We start from the raw sequence: 21556 nt of genomic DNA on the forward strand, positions 1-21556 counted from the left end.
CCTGAAACGCACGAAAATTGAAACAAAATTGCACAAATCGTTGTACTTTTTTACATAAATTTTGGAACGTTCCCAAAATTTTTGTAACAAAGTACAACGATTTGTGCAATTTCGTTGCCTTTTTCGTGCTTTTCAGGGCCTGAAAACGCACGAAAAATGCAACGGAATTGCACAAATCGTTGTACTTTGTTACATAAATTTTGGGAACGTTCCCAAAATTTATGTAACAAAGTACAACGATTTGTGCATTTTCGTTGCATTTTTCGTGCGTTTTCAGGGCCTGAAACGCACGAAAAATGCAGCGAAATTGCACAAATCGTTTTACATTGTGGAGTCAAATATGACTTCCAGAAAGAACTATTTGAAAGACTTTATTATTTAAATAAATAAAGACTGAAAATACTCTTCCCTGATTGGATAAAAAAGGGAATAATATCTTTTCCTTTTTATCCTTTAGATGTTTACCCATTTACCCCTATGCTTAGAAGAGAAAATTATTTAGCCAGTACCAGTTCACCACCTGATATAATAATAAAGTATATTTCTCTCTCTCTACTCCGCTCTTGTTTTGTATTGAGATATACGTTAGACTTTAGCATTGGGGCCCGTGCACTGTCTACTGAAGCTCAGATAGAAGAGTAACAGACTAGAGATATAGAACTTTAGTTAGTCAGGTAAGCCTTAAGAGTACACCTAATTCTTGAGACAACCATAAGACAGTTCCGGAAGTAGCCCAATAAAGGTAAGCTCAGAACACGTCTTATCTGGTGCGACCAGTGCTGAACTAAATTGGGTAAACAAACAGAAAAAACATCGAAAAGAAAACATAAGTATTGTTGGTAAACATAACAAATAAAAAGAACATTAAAATGGCTTACAAATACAATGAACAAACATATACTAGCAATTTCTTAATACCATTTACAATTGCTAACGATTGTCCACAAGAGAATCGTGAAATTATCTACAGAATAATAATAAACTTGAAAAACAATCTAATTAAAGAAACAAAACATATACAACAAATTAACATACATAGAAACCACCTAGTACATTATCTACCAGTAATACTACTGGATAGAGATCAACATAACAAACATTACGCATTCACACTAACAGATGAAAAAGGAGATAAAAAGATATTTTTTAATTTCCAAAACGAAACATCACTATCGGATATGTTTAAAATATTCTTGAAAAGTGAAATATTCTTGACAAGATGAAACAAAATTGACAGCTATAACATCCACTACGTACGAGACACTAAGGAATACAGCCGAATACTTGAACGAATATCGTCACAAATACAGTCAGTGAACGATAAATTAAGATTCGATATAAAAAATTATAACAATGGGCTAACAAAAATAATTGAATTAAAATCAGACTTTAAAACAACAACATTAGATATAATAAGAATAGTATCTGAATTCACATTCCTATTTTGGTTAGATAACTCCGGACACATTAATGAAAAACGAGTCCAATTCGGAGAGACATTTCCAGAGGAAATTAGTCATCAAGGTGACGAACTACAAAACATCTGGAATAGCGAACACTATTCAGAACATTTTGAAAGCACATTAAAAATATGCTCCGATAGCATAAACTTCATTGAAGGATTACAAAGTCATGTAAAAATCACGGATCAAAGTCAAACAAGATCTTCTTCATTTAACTTACCAAGAAGCCTAACATCGACATCAACACCTAAAGACATTCAAACAAATAATAACTTACAAACAAAACAAAAATAAACACTAAAACCTGATAAACAATTAACATCGAATTTATTTGGAAATCAACAAAATATAGACGAAGATATAGATATCTCAGATTCCGAAGACAGGGAGATAAGATTTGAAACTAAATTACCACCATCAGTGAACCAACAGATCTCGACGGAAATATCCAATGAGAGATAATAGAAGCAATACCTATATTAGTTCTCTAAATGACAACCAAGGGTATCACGAACAATTTTGGAGACAACAAACAAATAAATACATGGAACTAAGAAACGAAATAACAGCTACAGTAACAGATCACACAAATAAACTAATAGATGATCTAGAAATGAAATATCAACAGATGAATAAAAGAATGGAAAAAAGACAAGAAGAAGCACTAGAAATGGTATTCAACAGACTAGATAAAACTCTGGATAACATAAATAGACAAACAAACTTCAGAACAGAAAATGAACAATTATTCAATAACAGAAATATAGACAATATTGCGAACGAAAATATACAAATTAATAATAGACAATACAATCGACAACATGAAAATCGGAATGGAAGAACCAATTCTACCACAACAGAAGAAAGAGAAACAACCGCAGTAGAACCTCCTCTACCCTTTTATAAACAATTAACATCAATGAGTATAAACGAAGAACCTCAAATAGAACAAAGCATCAGCAGTGGTTCAGTACCAACAACAATAAGACCTTTCGATGGTACAGACCCAGCTTATACTGTTGAAGAATACTTAAATAGTATAGTTGCAGCTATGATATTTAGCAGCGGAATAGAACGAATAAAAAACCTGGACATCATCAATGGAAAGTAAAAAGAGCAGCCTCAATATTACATACACTACAAGGACCTGCACAAAAATGGTATTCAACACTTCCAAGCGAAACAAAATTAGATTGGGAAACATTTTGCAAAGAGTTCTCAGATATGTTCGATTCTGAAAAGTCAAAACAACAAGCAAAAATAATATTACAACAACTACAAAAGCATACAAACGAATCACTAAGATCATTAGCACTAAGAATATGAACTCTCGTGAAAACTGCATATTCATTATACACAGAAGATTACAGAAATAGCGTAATGAACCAAACATTTATTAGATGTTTAGATAACGAACTAAAAACAGCAGCATTAAAAAAGCATGCGAATCATAAACAAACGCCGAGAGAACCGGAAATGCCATTCAAAGCATTGGTAGAAAAAATAGACCAGATGGATCTAACAAGAACTATAACAAATAATCACAAACGACTATATGAAGTTAATCAGAGTACAAGTAATATAAATGACGATCTAAGACAAATGAACATAGCCTGTAACAATATCAACGAACTTAACCAAAACGATCTAGAACAATTTGAAGGAACAATATGTAACGTCCTTAACGGAATTAATAATACATACGACAAAAAGAATTTCAAAGGTAGACCAAAATTTGCATTGTTTTGTAGCTATTGCAGCTCACACGGACATACTAAAGGTAGATGCTTCAAAAGACCACGCCGAGAAAGCATAACAAGACCAAAAGAAAGATCATTCTATGGTCACATGAGAAATAATCAAAATTTACCAAACAGAAAGATTGATTCAAATAATATTAACGGAAGACAATTACCGCCAACGTCACCGATATATAACAATTCACGAAGTCGAACCCCATACAGATCACAATCAAGAAACAATTATAATAATAACGTAAATCCTAGAGTTAATAGGAATTATCAAGGATATCGAAAATCACATAATTATAATAACAGAAGTACAAGTTATAATAGAAACAATTACAGTAGAAGCAGAGGAAACAGCTACAATAGAAATAACAATCATAACAGATAAAATAGTAGATCAAGCTCAAGATATACAGATAGAAACAACTCAAGACAACAATCACCATATAACAGAAATAATAACTACAATAACAATGACAGACAAAGATATAACATCAGAGATTCAAACAGAAACGATAGATTCAGACAACGTTGAAGTAGTAACAATAGAAACTACTCAAATAACAAAAACAGAGACGACAGGAGATATTCATCACAAAGAGAACAAAATCAAAAAAATTACTCTACAGAACGACGAAATGAAGGAAACAAATATAACAATAATAATAACAAAAATAGAGTAAATAACATTAAGTCAGAAAAACAAAACGATAACCCACCAGGAATTGACGAATAAGAATACACATCAGAGTCATCAGACGAAGATCAAGAGATATTAGATAAATTCTATCACGCAAACGAAGATACTTGCAATACATTAATAAATACATTAGAAAGTAACCCTACATGGATATTACCGATGTATCAATGTAATAAATTTGAACAAGACTTCACTAAACAAAAACCAATTTTAGAAAATATGTTTGATTGTTTGTTTTATGTTTATTGTATGTCAATATAGAAAAATGTTTGATTTTCAACATTCACACTTAATACAAGAAGAGTTTGAAAAAGTAGTAGCAATCAGATTGCAATACAAACAAGTATATGCAACAACAAAATTTGATGTCGGAAAAACAAAAGTAAAATTGAACCTACCGATGAAAAAAGATGCAATTTTCAAAAAACAACGAATAAGCAAAGTACCGATACACCTTCGAGAAAGAATACAAAAACTATTAGACATATTAAAAAATACGACATCATCGCACCTGTTAACAAAGAACAACTATCAACAGGGAACACATTCACAAATCCCGTAATAATATTACGAAAAGGCGAATCTCTAAAAATCGTGCTAGATGCAAGATACTTGAACAGCATGATAGATGAATCCAAATGTAACTGGCCAATCGAACCAGTTGATGTAGCCCTAACAAGGATTAATGGAACAATATTCACAACAGCAGATCTAAATAGTGCATATAACCAAATACCACTAGACGAAGAATCAATGCGATATACACATTTTACAATCGGAAATGAACAATACTGTTTTAAACGCTTATTCTACGGAATATCAATCGGACCAGCAGCATTTGCATCAATACTAACACACTTTCTATATCCTTTAATTAGAAAAGAAACAGTCATCACATACGTAGATGACATATTTATCCAAACAAATTCATATGAACAGATGTTCGAAACATTGATAGTATCAAAAAATACTGCTAAAAGAAAACCTCAAAGCAGCACCCGACAAAACATATTTTATGTTAAAGAAAGTAAAATTCTTAGGACATATAATTGAAGATAAAAAAGTGAAGCCACTTACATCACGGATTGATGGTTTCCAAAAACTGGAACCACCAACAAGTATGAAAGCTTTACAACGATACTTGGGAACAATAAATTTCCTAGCGAAGTACGTATAGGGTATGCAACTAATACTACAACCATTATATAATCTCTTACACAAAGAGAACGACTTTAAAAGGACAAAAGAACATCAAACAATCTTCGAACAAATGAAAAGAACAATAACACATAAACTCGAATTAACAATGCCAGACACTAAAAAACCATTTTACATCATAACAGATGCATCCAACACAGGCATTGGCCCAGCATTATTACAACAACATCCAACTGAAAAGAAGATGAGATTAATGTCAGCAAACTCTAGACTTTTCACACCAATTGAAATGCGATTATCTACATTAATTAGAGAATGCTCAGCGATCATATTCGCCCTAACGGAATATGAATTCCTACTAACAGGTTCAAATCATCCAATTATTCTATTTACAGACCACAAACCAATAATCTATCTATTTACACAAAAGAATAAACCGAATCACAGAGTTTACAGATTTCAACTTATACTAATGAAATTTCCAAATTTACATATTGTTTGGACAGAAGGAAAAAACCTAGCCCTACCCGATCTCCTTAGCAGAACAATAGATGAAGAGCATTTTACTAAAACACGAGACATTACAGTAGAAATACCGGAAAACATAAAATTCTTTTTCGCAAAAACACCATTTGCAAATAACCTAGAATGTAAATACAGCATATGTAATAACACAGATGAAGACAATAAAGAAAAAACAAACTACCCAGTTTTAGCTAACATACATAATAACTACTTTGAAATCAACATTGATAAGAACGAATATCACCCAATTTCATACGAGAAGTATACTACAGAGACAAAAACGAACTTAATACCAAAATACAAACCGAAAACAAAAAATTGGCAGTCACCAATTGTAGAAAAGGACGATTTGATTATTGAGAAAAACCAAAAGGTCCATACACTGTTCACCATGACGATGACTACCTTAGACTAATTAACACTGTTAAACAATAACATAACTACGATAACGCAAAAATAACAGACGTTTTCATCATAACATTTTCATCTAATTACTATCTACTAACTATTAACTACTAACTATTAACTACTAACTACTAACTACTATCTACTAACTATTAGCTATTAACTACGAACTACTAACTACTATCTACTAACTACTAACTACTGACTACTAACTACTAACTACTAACTACTGACTACTAACTACTAACTACTAACTACTAACTACTAACTACCAACTACTAACTAGTAACTACAAACTAACTACTAACAACTGACTACTAACTACTACTACTAATTAATAACTACTAACTACTGACTAACTGCTAACAAATAAATATTAACTACTATCTAACTACTAACTACTGACTACTAACTACTAACTACTAACTACTAACTACTAACTACTAACTACTAACTACTAACTACTAACTACTAACTACTAACTACTAACTACTAACTACTAACTACTAACTACTAACTACTAACTACTAACTACTAACTACTAACTACTAACTACTAACTACTAACTACTAACTACTAACTACTAACTACTAACTTCTAACTACTAACTACTAACTACTAACTACTAACTACTAACTACTAACTACTAACTACTAACTACTAACTACTAACTACTAACTACTAACTACTAACTACTAACTACTAACTACTAACTACTAACTACTAACTACTAACTTCTAACTACTAACTACTAACTACTAACTACTAACTACTAACTACTAACTACTAACTACTAACTACTAACAAATAACTACTAACTACCAACTACTAACTACTAATTAGTATCTAATAACTACTAACTACTAACTACTAACTACTAACTACTAACTACTAACCATTAACTACTAACTACTAACTACTATCTACTAACTACTAACTACTGACTACTTACTACTAACTACTAACTACTGACTACTAACTACTAACTATTAACTACTAACTACTAACTACTCTCTACTAACTACTAACTACTAACTACTAACTACTAACTACTAACTACTAACTACTAACTACCAACTACTAACTACTAATTACTATCTACTAACTACTAACTACTAACTACTAACTATTAACTACTAACTACTAACTACTATCTACTAACTATTAACTATTAACTACTAACTACTAACTACTATCTACTAACTACTAACTACTAACTACTGACTACTAACTACTAACTACTAACTACTAACTACCAATTACTAACTACTAACTACAAACTAACTACTAACAACTGACTACTAACTACTAACTACTAACTACTAACTACTAACTACTGACTAACTGCTAACAAATAAATATTAACTACTATCTAACTACTAACTACTGACTACTAACTACTAACTACTAACTACTAACTCTTAACTACTAACTACTAACTACTAACTACTAACTACTAACTACTAACTACTAACTACTAACTACTAACTACTAACTACTAACTACTAACTACTAACTACTAACTACTAACTACTAACTACTAACTACTAACTATTAACTACTAACTACTAACTACTAACTACTAACTACTAACTACTAACTACTAACTACTAACTACTAACTACCAACTACTAAATAATAACTTTTAACTACTAATTATTAACTACTAGCTATTAACTACTATCTACTAACTACTAACTACTGACTACTAACTACTAACTACTAAATACTGACTACTAACTACTAACTACTAACTACTAACTACTAACTACCAACTACTAACTACTAACTACTAACTAACTACTAACAACTAACTTCTAACTACTAACTACTAACTACTAACTATTAACTACTAACTACTAACTACTATCTACTAACTGATATCTACTGACTACTAACTACTAACTACTAACTACTGACTACTACCTACTAACTACTAACTACTAACTACTAACTACCAACTACTAACTACTAATTACTATCTACTAACTACTAACTACTAACTATTAACTACTAACTACTAACAACTATCTACTAACTATTAACTATTAACTACTAACTACTAACTACTATCTACTAACTACTAACTACTGACTACTAACTACTAACTACTAACTACTAACTACTGACTACTAACTACTAACTGCTAACTACTAACTACTAACTACCAACTACTAACTACTAACTACAAACTAACTACTAACAACTGACTACTAACTACTAACTACTAACTACTAACTACTGACTAACTGCTAACAAATAAATATTAACTACTATCTAACTACTAACTACTGACTACTAACTTCTAACTACTAACTACTAACTACTAACTACTAACTATTAACTACTAACTACTAACTACTATCTTCTAACTACTAACTATTAACTACTAACTACTAACTACTCTCTACTAACTACTAACTACTAACTACTAACTACTAACTACTAACTACTAACTACTAACTACCAACTACTAACTACTAATTACTATCCACTAACTACTAACTACTAACTACTAACTATTAACTACTAACTACTAACTACTATCTACTAACTATTAACTATTAACTACTAACTACTAACTACTATCTACTAACTACTAACTACTGACTACAAACTACTAACTACTAACTACTGACTACTAACTACTAACTACTAACTACTAACTACCAACTACTAACAAATAACTACTAACTACCAACTACTAACAAATAACTACTAACTACAAACTAACTACTAACAACTGACTACTAACTACTAACTACTAACTACTGACTAACTGCTAACAAATAAATATTAACTACTATCTAACTACTAACTACTGACTACTGACTACTAACTACTGACTACAAACTACTAACTATTAACTACTAACTACTAACTACTAACTTCTAACTACTAACTATTAACTACTAACTACTAACTACTCTCTACTAACTACTAACTACTAACTACTAACTACTAACTACTAACTACTAACTACTAACTACTAACTACTAACTACTAACTACTAACTACCAACTACTAACTACTAATTACTATCTACTAACTACTAACTACTAACTACTAACTATTAACTACTAACTACTAACTACTATCTACTAACTATTAACTATTAACTACTAACTACTAACTACTATCTACTAACTACTAACTACTAACTACTAACTACTAACTACTGACTACAAACTACTAACTACTAACTACTGACTACTAACTACTAACTACTAACTACTAACTACCAACTACTAACTACTAACTACAAACTAACTACTAACAACTGACTACTAACTACTAACTACTAACTACTAACTACTGACTAACTGCTAACAAATAAATATTAACTACAATCTAACTACTAACTACTGACTACTAACTACTAACTACTAACTACTAACTCTTAACTACTAACTACTAACTACTAACTACTAACTACTAACTACTAACTACTAACTACTAACTACTAACTACTAACTACTAACTACTGACTAACTGCTAACAAATAAATATTAACTACTATCTAACTACTAACAAATGACTACTGACTACTAACTACTGACTACAAACTACTAACTATTAACTACTAACTACTAACTACTAACTTCTAACTACTAACTATTAACTACTAACTACTAACTACTCTCTACTAACTACTAACTACTAACTACTAACTACTAACTACTAACTACTAACTACTAACTACTAACTACTAACTACCAACTACTAACTACTAATTACTATCTACTAACTACTAACTACTAACTACTAACTATTAACTACTAACTACTAACTACTATCTACTAACTATTAACTATTAACTACTAACTACTAACTACTATCTACTAACTACTAACTACTAACTACTAACTACTGACTACAAACTACTAACTACTAACTACTGACTACTAACTACTAACTTCTAACTACTAACTATTAACTACTAACTACTAACTACTCTCTACTAACTACTAACTACTAACTACTAACTACTAACTACTAACTACTAACTACTAACTACTAACTACTAACTACTAACTACTAACTACCAACTACTAACTACTAATTACTATCTACTAACTACTAACTACTAACTACTAACTATTAACTACTAACTACTAACTACTATCTACTAACTATTAACTATTAACTACTAACTACTAACTACTATCTACTAACTACTAACTACTAACTACTAACTACTGACTACAAACTACTAACTACTAACTACTGACTACTAACTACTAACTACTAACTACTAACTACCAACTACTAACTACTAACTACAAACTAACTACTAACAACTGACTACTAACTACTAACTACTAACTACTAACTACTGACTAACTGCTAACAAATAAATATTAACTACAATCTAACTACTAACTACTGACTACTAACTACTAACTACTAACTACTAACTCTTAACTACTAACTACTAACTACTAACTACTAACTACTAACTACTAACTACTAACTACTAACTACTAACTACTAACTACGAACTACTGACTAACTGCTAACAAATAAATATTAACTACTATCTAACTACTAACTACTGACTACTGACTACTAACTACTGACTACAAACTACTAACTATTAACTACTAACTACTAACTACTAACTTCTAACTACTAACTATTAACTACTAACTACTAACTACTCTCTACTAACTACTAACTACTAACTACTAACTACTAACTACTAACTACTAACTACTAACTACTAACTACTAACTACCAACTACTAACTACTAATTACTATCTACTAACTACTAACTACTAACTACTAACTATTAACTACTAACTACTAACTACTATCTACTAACTATTAACTATTAACTACTAACTACTAACTACTATCTACTAACTACTAACTACTAACTACTAACTACTGACTACAAACTACTAACTACTAACTACTGACTACTAACTACTAACTACTAACTACTAACTACCAACTACTAACTACTAACTACAAACTAACTACTAACAACTGACTACTAACTACTAACTACTAACTACTAACTACTGACTAACTGCTAACAAATAAATATTAACTACAATCTAACTACTAACTACTGACTACTAACTACTAACTACTAACTACTAACTCTTAACTACTAACTACTAACTACTAACTACTAACTACTAACTACTAACTACTAACTACTAACTACTAACTACTAACTACTAACTACTAATTATTAACTACTAACTACTAACTACTAACTACTAACTACTGACTACTAACTACTAACTACTAACTACTAACTACCAACTACTAACTACTAACTACAAACTAACTACTAACAACTGACTACTAACTACTAACTACTAACTACTAACTACTGACTAACTGCTAACAAATAAATATTAACTACAATCTAACTACTAACTACTGACTACTAACTACTAATTACTAACTACTAACTCTTAACTACTAACTACTAACTACTAACTACTAACTACTAACTACTAACTACTAACTACTAACTACTAACTACTAACTACTAACTACTAACTACTAACTATTAACTACTAACTACTAACTACTAACTACTAACTACTAACTACTAACTACTAACTACTAACTACTAACTGCGAACTACTAACTACTAACTACTAACTACTAACAAATAACTACTAACTACCAACTACTAAATACTAACTACTAACTACTAACTACTAACTACTAACTACTAACTACTAACTACTAACTACTAACTACTAACTATTAACTACTAACTACTAACTACTAACTACTAACTACTAACTACTAACTACTAACTACTAACTACTAACTGCGAACTACTAACTACTATCTACTAACTACTAACTACTAACTACTAACTACTGACTACAAACTACTAACTACTAACTACTGACTACTAACTACTAACTACTAACTACTAACTACCAACTACTAACTACTAACTACAAACTAACTACTAACAACTGACTACTAACTACTAACTACTAACTACTAACTACTGACTAACTGCTAACAAATAAATATTAACTACAATCTAACTACTAACTACTGACTACTAACTACTAACTACTAACTGCTAACTCTTAACTACTAACTACTAACTACTAACTACTAACTACTAACTACTAACTACTAACTACTAACTACTAACTACTAACTACTAACTATTAACTACTAACTACTAACTACTAACTACTAACTACTAACTACTAACTACTAACTACTAACTACTAACTGCGAACTACTAACTACTAACTACTAACTACTAACAAATAACTACTAACTACCAACTACTAAATACTAACTTTTAACTACTAATTATTAACTACTAACTATTAACTACTATCTACTAACTACTAACTACTGACTACTAACTACTAACTACTAAATACTGACTACTAACTACTAACTACTAACTACTAACTACTAACTACTAACTACCAACTACTAACTACTAACTACTAACTAACTACTAACAACTAACTTCTAACTACTAACTACTAACTACTAACTATTAACTACTAACTACTAACTACTATCTACTAACTGATATCTACTGACTACTAACTACTAACTACTAACTACTGACTACTAACTACTAACTACTAACTACTAACTACTAACTACTAACTACCAACTACTAACTACTAATTACTATCTACTAACTACTAACTACTAACTATTAACTACTAACTACTAACAACTATCTACTAACTATTAACTATTAACTACTAACTACTAACTACTATCTACTAACTACTAACTACTGACTACTAACTACTAACTACTAACTACTGACTACTAACTACTAACTACTAACTATTAACTACTAACTACTAACTACTATCTTCTAACTACTAACTATTAACTACTAACTACTAACTACTCTCTACTAACTACTATCTACTAACTACTAACTACTAACTGCTAACTACTAACTACCAACTACTAACTACTAATAACTATCTACTAACTACTAACTACTAACTACTAACTATTAACTACTAACTACTAACTACTATCTACTAACTATTAACTATTAACTACTAACTACTAACTACTATCTACTAACTACTAACTACTGACTACAAACTACTAACTACTAACTACTGACTACTAACTACTAACTACTAACTACTAACTACCAACTACTAACTACTAACTACAAACTAACTACTAACAACTGACTACTAACTACTAACTACTAACTACTAACTACTGACTAACTGCTAACAAATAAATATTAACTACTATCTAACTACTAACTACTGACTACTAACTACTAACTACTAACTACTAACTCTTAACTACTAACTACTAACTACTAACTACTAACTACTAACTACTAACTACTAACTACTAACTACTAACTACTAACTACTAACTACTAACTACTAACTAATAACTATTAACTACTAACTACTAACTACTAACTACTAACTACTAACTACTAACTACTAACTACTAACTACTAACTACTAACTACTAACTACTAACTACTAACTACTAACTACTAACAATTAACTACTAACAACCAACTACTAAATACTAACTTTTAACTACTAATTATTAACTACTAACTATTAACTACTATCTACTAACTACTAACTACTGACTACTAACTACTAGCTACTAAATACTGACTACTAACTACTAACTACTAACTACTAACTACGAACTACTAACTACTAACTACTAACTAATAACTACTAACTACTAACTACTATCTACTAACTGATATCTACTGACTACTAACTACTAACTACTAACTACTGACTACTAACTACTAACTACTAACTACTAACTACTAACTACCAACTACTAACTACTAATTACTATCTACTAACTACTAACTACTAACTATTAACTACTAACTACTAACAACTATCTACTAACTATTAACTATTAACTACTAACTACTAACTACTATCTACTAACTACTAACTACTGACTACTAACTACTAACTGCTAACTACTGACTACTAACTACTAACTACTAACTATTAACTACTAACTACTAACTACTATCTTCTAACTACTAACTATTAACTACTAACTACTAACTACTCTCTACTAACTACTATCTACTAACTACTAACTACTAACTACTAACTACTAACTACCAACTACTAACTACTAATAACTATCTACTAACTACTAACTACTAACTACTAACTATTAACTACTAACTACTAACTACTATCTACTAACTATTAACTATTAACTACTAACTACTAACTACTATCTACTAACTACTAACTACTGACTACAAACTACTAACTACTAACTACTGACTACTAACTACTAACTACTAACTACTAACTACCAACTACTAACTACTAACTACAAACTAACTACTAACAACTGACTACTAACTACTAACTACTAACTACTAACTACTGACTAACTGCTAACAAATAAATATTAACTACTATCTAACTACTAACTACTGACTACTAACTACTAACTACTAACTACTAACTCTTAACTACTAACTACTAACTACTAACTACTAACTACTAACTACTAACTACTAACTACTAACTACTAACTACTAACTACTAACTACTAACTACTAACTAATAACTATTAACTACTAACTACTAACTACTAACTACTAACTACTAACTACTAACTACTAACTACTAACTACTAACTACTAACTACTAACTACTAACTACTAACTACTAACTACTAACAAATAACTACTAACTACCAACTACTAAATACTAACTTTTAACTACTAATTATTAACTACTAACTATTAACTACTATCTACTAACTACTAACTACTGACTACTAACTACTAGCTACTAAATACTGACTACTAACTACTAACTACTAACTACTAACTACGAACTACTAACTACTAACCACTAACTACCAACTACTAACTACTAACTAACTACTAACAACTAACTTCTAACTACTAACTACTAACTACTAACTATTAACTACTAACTACTAACTACTATCTACTAACTGATATCTACTGACTACTAACTACTAACTACTAACTACTGACTACTAACTACTAACTACTAACTACTAACTACTAACTACCAACTACTAACTACTAATTACTATCTACTAACTACTAACTACTAACTATTAACTACTAACTACTAACAACTATCTACTAACTATTAACTATTAACTACTAACTACTAACTACTATCTACTAACTACTAACTACTGACTACTAACTACTAACTACTAACTACTGACTACTAACTACCAACTACTAACTACTAACTACCAACTACTAACTACTAACTACAAACTAACTACTAACAACTGACTACAAACTACTAACTACTAACTACTGACTAACTGCTAACAAATAAATATTAACTACTATCTAACTACTAACTACTGACTACTAACTACTAACTACTAACTACTAACTACTAACTACTAACTACTAACTACTAACTACTAACTACTAACTACTAACTACTAACTACTAACTACTAACTACTAACTACTAACTACTAACTACTAACTACTAACTACTAACTACTGACTACTAAATACTAACTACTAACTACTAACTACTAACTACTAACTACTAACTACTAACTACTAACTACTAACTACTAACTACTAACTACTAACTACTAACTACTAACAAATAACTACTAACTACCAATTACTAACTACTAATTACTATCTAATAACTCCTAACTACTAACTACTAACTACTAACTACTAACTACTAACTACTAACTACTAACCATTAACTACTAACTACTAACTACTATCTACTAACTACTAACTACTGACTACTTACTACTAACTACTAACTACTGACTACTAACTACTAACTATTAACTACTAACTACTAACTACTATCTACAAACTACTAACTATTAACTACTAACTACTAACTACTCTCTACTAACTACTAACTACTAACTACTAACTACTGACTACTAACTACTAACTACTAACTACTGACTACTAACTACTAACTACTAACTACTAACTACTAACTACTAACTACCAACTAATAACTACTAATTACTATCTACTAACTACTAACTACTAACTACTAACTACTAGCTACTAACTACTATCTACTAACTACTAATTATTAACTACTAACTACTATCTACTAACGTTTTACTAGTGACTACTAACTACTGACTACTAACTACAAATTAACTACTAACAACTGACTACTAACTACTAACTACTAACTACTAACTAACTACTAACAACTGACTACTAACTACTAACTACTAACTACTAACTACTAACTACTAACTACTAACTACTAACTACTAACTACTAACTACTAACTACTAACTACTAACTAACTACTAACAACTAACTTCTAACTACTAACTACTAACTACTAACTATTAACTACTAACTACTAAATACTATCTACTAACTGATATCTACTGACTACTAACTACTAACTACTAACTACTGACTACTAACTACTAACTACTAACTACTAACTACTAACTACTAACTACCAACTACTAACTACTAATTACTATCTACTAACTACTAACTACTAACTATTAACTACCAACTACTAACTACTATGTACTAACTACTAACTACTAACTACTAACTACTAACTACTAACTACTAACTACTAACTACTAACTACTGACTACTAAATACTAACTACTAACTACTAACTACTAACTACTAACTACTAACTACTAACTACTAACTACTAACTACTAACTACTAACTACTAACTACTAACTACTAACTACTAACTACTAACTACTAACTACTAACAAATAACTACTAACTACCAACTACTAACTACTAATTACTATCTAATAACTCCTAACTACTAACTACTAACTACTAACTACTAACTACTAACTACTAACTACTAACCATTAACTACTAACTACTAACTACTATCTACTAACTACTAACTACTGACTACTTACTACTAACTACTAACTACTGACTACTAACTACTAACTATTAGCTACTAACTACTAACTACTATCTACTAACTACTAACTATTAACTACTAACTACTAACTACTCTCTACTAACTACTAACTACTAACTACTAACTACTGACTACTAACTACTTACTAGTGACTACTAACTACTGACTACTAACTACAAACTAACTACTAACAACTGACTACTAACTACTAACTACTAACTAACTACTAACAACTGACTACTAACTACTAACTACTAACTACTAACTACTAACTACTAACAACTAACTACTAACTACTAACTACTAACTACTAACTACTAACTACTAACTACTAACTAACTACTAACAACTAACTTCTAACTACTAACTACTAACTACTAACTATTAACTACTAACTACTAACTACTATCTACTAACTGATATCTACTGACTACTAACTACTAACTACTAACTACTGACTACTAACTACTAACTACTAACTACTAACTACTAACTACTAACTACCAACTACTAACTACTAATTACTATCTACTAACTACTAACTACTAACTATTAACTACCAACTACTAACTACTATCTACTAACTACTAACTACTGACTACTAACTACTAACTACTAAATACTGACTACTAACTACTAACTACTAACTACTAACTACCAACTACTAACTACTAACTAACTACTAACAACTAACTTCTAACTACTAACTACTAACTACTAACTATTAACTACTAACTACTATCTACTAACTGATATCTACTGACTACTAACTACTAACTACTAACATTGACTACTAACTACTAACTACTAACTACTAATTACTAACTACTAAATACTAACTACTAACTACTAACTACTAACTACTAATTACTATCTACTAACTACTAACTACTAACTATTAACTACTAACGACTAACTACTATCTACTAACTATTAACTATTAACTACTAACTACTAACTACTATCTACTAACTACTAACTACTGACTACTAACTTCTAACTACTAACTACTGACTACTAACTACTAACTACTAACGACCAACTACTAACTACTAACTACAAACTAACTACTAACAACTGATTACTAACTACTAACTACTAACTACTAACTACTGACTAACTGCTGACAAATAAATATTAACTACTATCAAACGACTAACTACTGACTACTAACTACTAATTACTAACTACTAACTACTGACTACTATTTTCTATTTACTAACTACTGACTATTAACTGCTAACTACTAACTACTAACTACTAACTACTAACTACCACCTACTAACTACTGACTACTATTTTCTATTTACTAACTACTGACTATTAACCGCTAACTACTAACTACTAACTACTAACTACTGACTAACTGCTAACAAATAAATATTAACTACTATCAAACGACTAACTACTGACTACTAACTACTAATTACTAACTACTAACTACTAACTACTAACTACTAACTACTAGCTACTAACTACTAACAAATAACTACTAACTACCAACTACTAAATACTAACTTTTAACTACTAATTATTAACTACTAACTATTAACTACTATCTACTAACTACTAACTACTAACTACCAACTACTAACTACTAACTACTAACTAACTACTAACAACTAACTTCTAACTACTAACTACTAACTACTAACTATTAACTACTAACTACTAACTACTATCTACTAACTGATATCTACTGACTACTAACTACTAACTACTAGCTACTGACTACTAACTACTAACTACTAACTACTAACTACTAACTACCAACTACTAACTACTAATTACTATCTACTAACTACTAACTACTAACTATTAACTACTAACTACTAACAACTATCTACTAACTATTAACTATTAACTACTAACTACTAACTACTATCTACTAACTACTAACTACTGACTACTAACTACTAACTACTAACTACTGACTACTAACTACTAACTACTAACTACCAACTACTAACTACTAACTACAAACTAACTACTAACAACTGACTACAAACTACTAACTACTAACTACTGACTAACTGCTAACAAATAAATATTAACTACTATCTAACTACTAACTACTGACTACTAACTACTAACTACTAACTACTAACTACTAACTACTATAAGACGTGTGCTGAGGTAGGGTTACCTAGGGAGGTTACTCTAACTCTGTCTTATGGAGTCTCAAGAATATAGTATATCTTAAGGCTTACCTGACTAACTAAAGTTCTATTCCTCTAGTCTGTTACTCTTCTATCTGAGCTTCAGCAGACAGTGCACCGGCCGCAATGCTAAAGTCTAGCGTATATCTCAATACAAAACAAGAGCGGAGTAGAGAGAGAGAAATATACTTTATTATTATATCAGGTCTGACTGGTACCGACTAAAGGGTAGAGTTGTCTTGTTGTCTCTGGGAATAACAAATAAATATTTAAGGGAAAGGTATTTCCATAATTTCAACCAATCAGGGTTGAGTATTTCAGTATTTATTTATTAAATAAAATAAGTTTATAAATCCTTTTGTTGGAAGTCAACACTGACTCCATCTTTCCGGGTTTTAGAGTTTTTGTTTTTTGGAAGTCTTCTTTACTGTATAGTAGATTTAATTTCTCTTCATTCTCTCTGAAAGGGTTTTCTTCTTTTTAGGCTGAAGGTGTTGCCTTGTAGTTGTGGTTTTCAGATAATAGATCCCTGGATACAGGTTGCCCACATAGCAAAGATGAACATCAACAACCACAAAAGTATCTATTCCACCACCACACTTCCAGTGGGTGAAGATCCTTCTGTGTCGCTCCAGTGTTGATGGATGTGGCGCTCCTGTTGTCCAGTGACTTACCTGACTTACCTGATTTGTATGTGTTAGCTGTTAAAGTGTTTATTATTTTTCGCTATGTAAATGTTCTTTGTTATTACGTAGTATCCCTTCCGGTGGGAAAAAGAAAAAAGATTTTATTCCATTCCGTTTATATTTAGAAATCGTTCGATTTCAATGGCGCAGGTTTCCTGGTTAACTCTTGTGTTTTAATGTTTATTGTTATGGAATTCCATGGAGAAATTGAGGGTAGTAGACTTTTTGTGGCTTTCTTGGCCATGTTGGATTTTGTAATTGAGATGAACATGTATTACTTCTTGAATCTGTCCGAAATCAAGAGTTATTCTGATGTCTGTCTGTTTACAATGATTCTGTTACACTTCTACAACGTCAAATTATATGACTGCGCTTTTCGTATCTGTATATTTTGTTATGATGCCTAAAAGGTGCTTTGTATTTTAAAGATTGTAATGGGTATGACCCAATTTCCCAATTGTCTGATTTCCATTAACGGGTACTTTAAATGATGTAAAATGTTGTCTGTCCGCGCGCTTATATCCAATAACCGAATTTTCCTTTTTGAGGAAAAAGCATTTAGTAATTGTTACAAATAGGATGTTAGTTGTTACGAATGGGTTACATGTGTCTATATGTGTTTACTTACATATGGATTATTTTGTTTACTGTACATATTTGTTTTTTGTTCAGAATTGTTACGTTACATATTTCGAGTGTTAAATTTTGATTGTGAAATTTTCGAATTTCAAAATATTTGAGAAATTCTCTCAATCTGTTTGGTACAAGTGTAATACTAAGTGCTATGTATTTTGTTATACGTTGTTACAAAATCATTTTTGTACGAGGCATTAAAGTTTGCATGTATAAATGTACATATTACCCTAAAGTATGTGTTTTGTTTGTAAATTAAATGATCATGTCTTAACTCGTTATGAGTAATATGTATATGTAAAGTGTTTTGAAAATTATACATGTCTGGCTTAGACATTGTGTTATTCTTTGCATGTATTAGTGTTACTCATAAAACTATCATGTTCCTTTTTATTGTCTTTTCCATTCTATTTACAAAATTGCATACATCTAACTATGGAAAGGCTTTGCATATTTACATGTATACATATGACTAATTTAGGGGTAAAGTAGAAAAGTATTTTTTGGAATTTATCAGATTTTATTTCACTTTCAGTGCTATACCAAAGGTATAACTCGTTGTATAAATGGGGGATATTAAAAGTGAAAGGTTATCTAAAAGAGTTAAGGAATAAACAAATATGCGCTGAGTCATCCATGGTTGGATGTATTGTTACAAAATACATTCATTACATTTATGTGTTACGACATAGAGGAAAGTTGTTACATATATGTTTGTTATAGCTCCTTTCTTGTTATAGCTCCTTGTTATAACTTTTCAGTTTGTTTCGGATGATTCGTTCGAGAATTATATTGTTCATACTCTTTGACGAAGTGATCGTCTTTTGCCAAATAGAATGCGATCAGATTTGTTAGTTCGTCCAGCGAGACTTCCGTTATAGAAGCTTTAACCGATTTTCGTATTTGTTTTTCTAAGTCTGAAGTTTTACGTTCGTTATTGAATTGGATACGGTTTATGACAGCTCTATTTGTTACGCTGCCTTCAAGATGGTACGTATGGTACTCTTCGCATGGTTCGAGTGCTTCGATAGGTACTATCAGTGGCCGTTCGGGAAATTCGTTTGGTTGAAATATATAATAGTTCTTTACGGGATCGAAGTTTCGGAGTGTTCCTACAGTGTGTTCCCATTTTAACTTATATCCGTAATTCAGGA

The sequence above is a fragment of the Convolutriloba macropyga genome, chromosome 15, assembly GCF_964194025.1.
Source record: "Convolutriloba macropyga chromosome 15, txConMacr16.3, whole genome shotgun sequence".
NCBI classification, from domain to species: Eukaryota; Metazoa; Xenacoelomorpha; order Acoela; family Convolutidae; genus Convolutriloba; species Convolutriloba macropyga.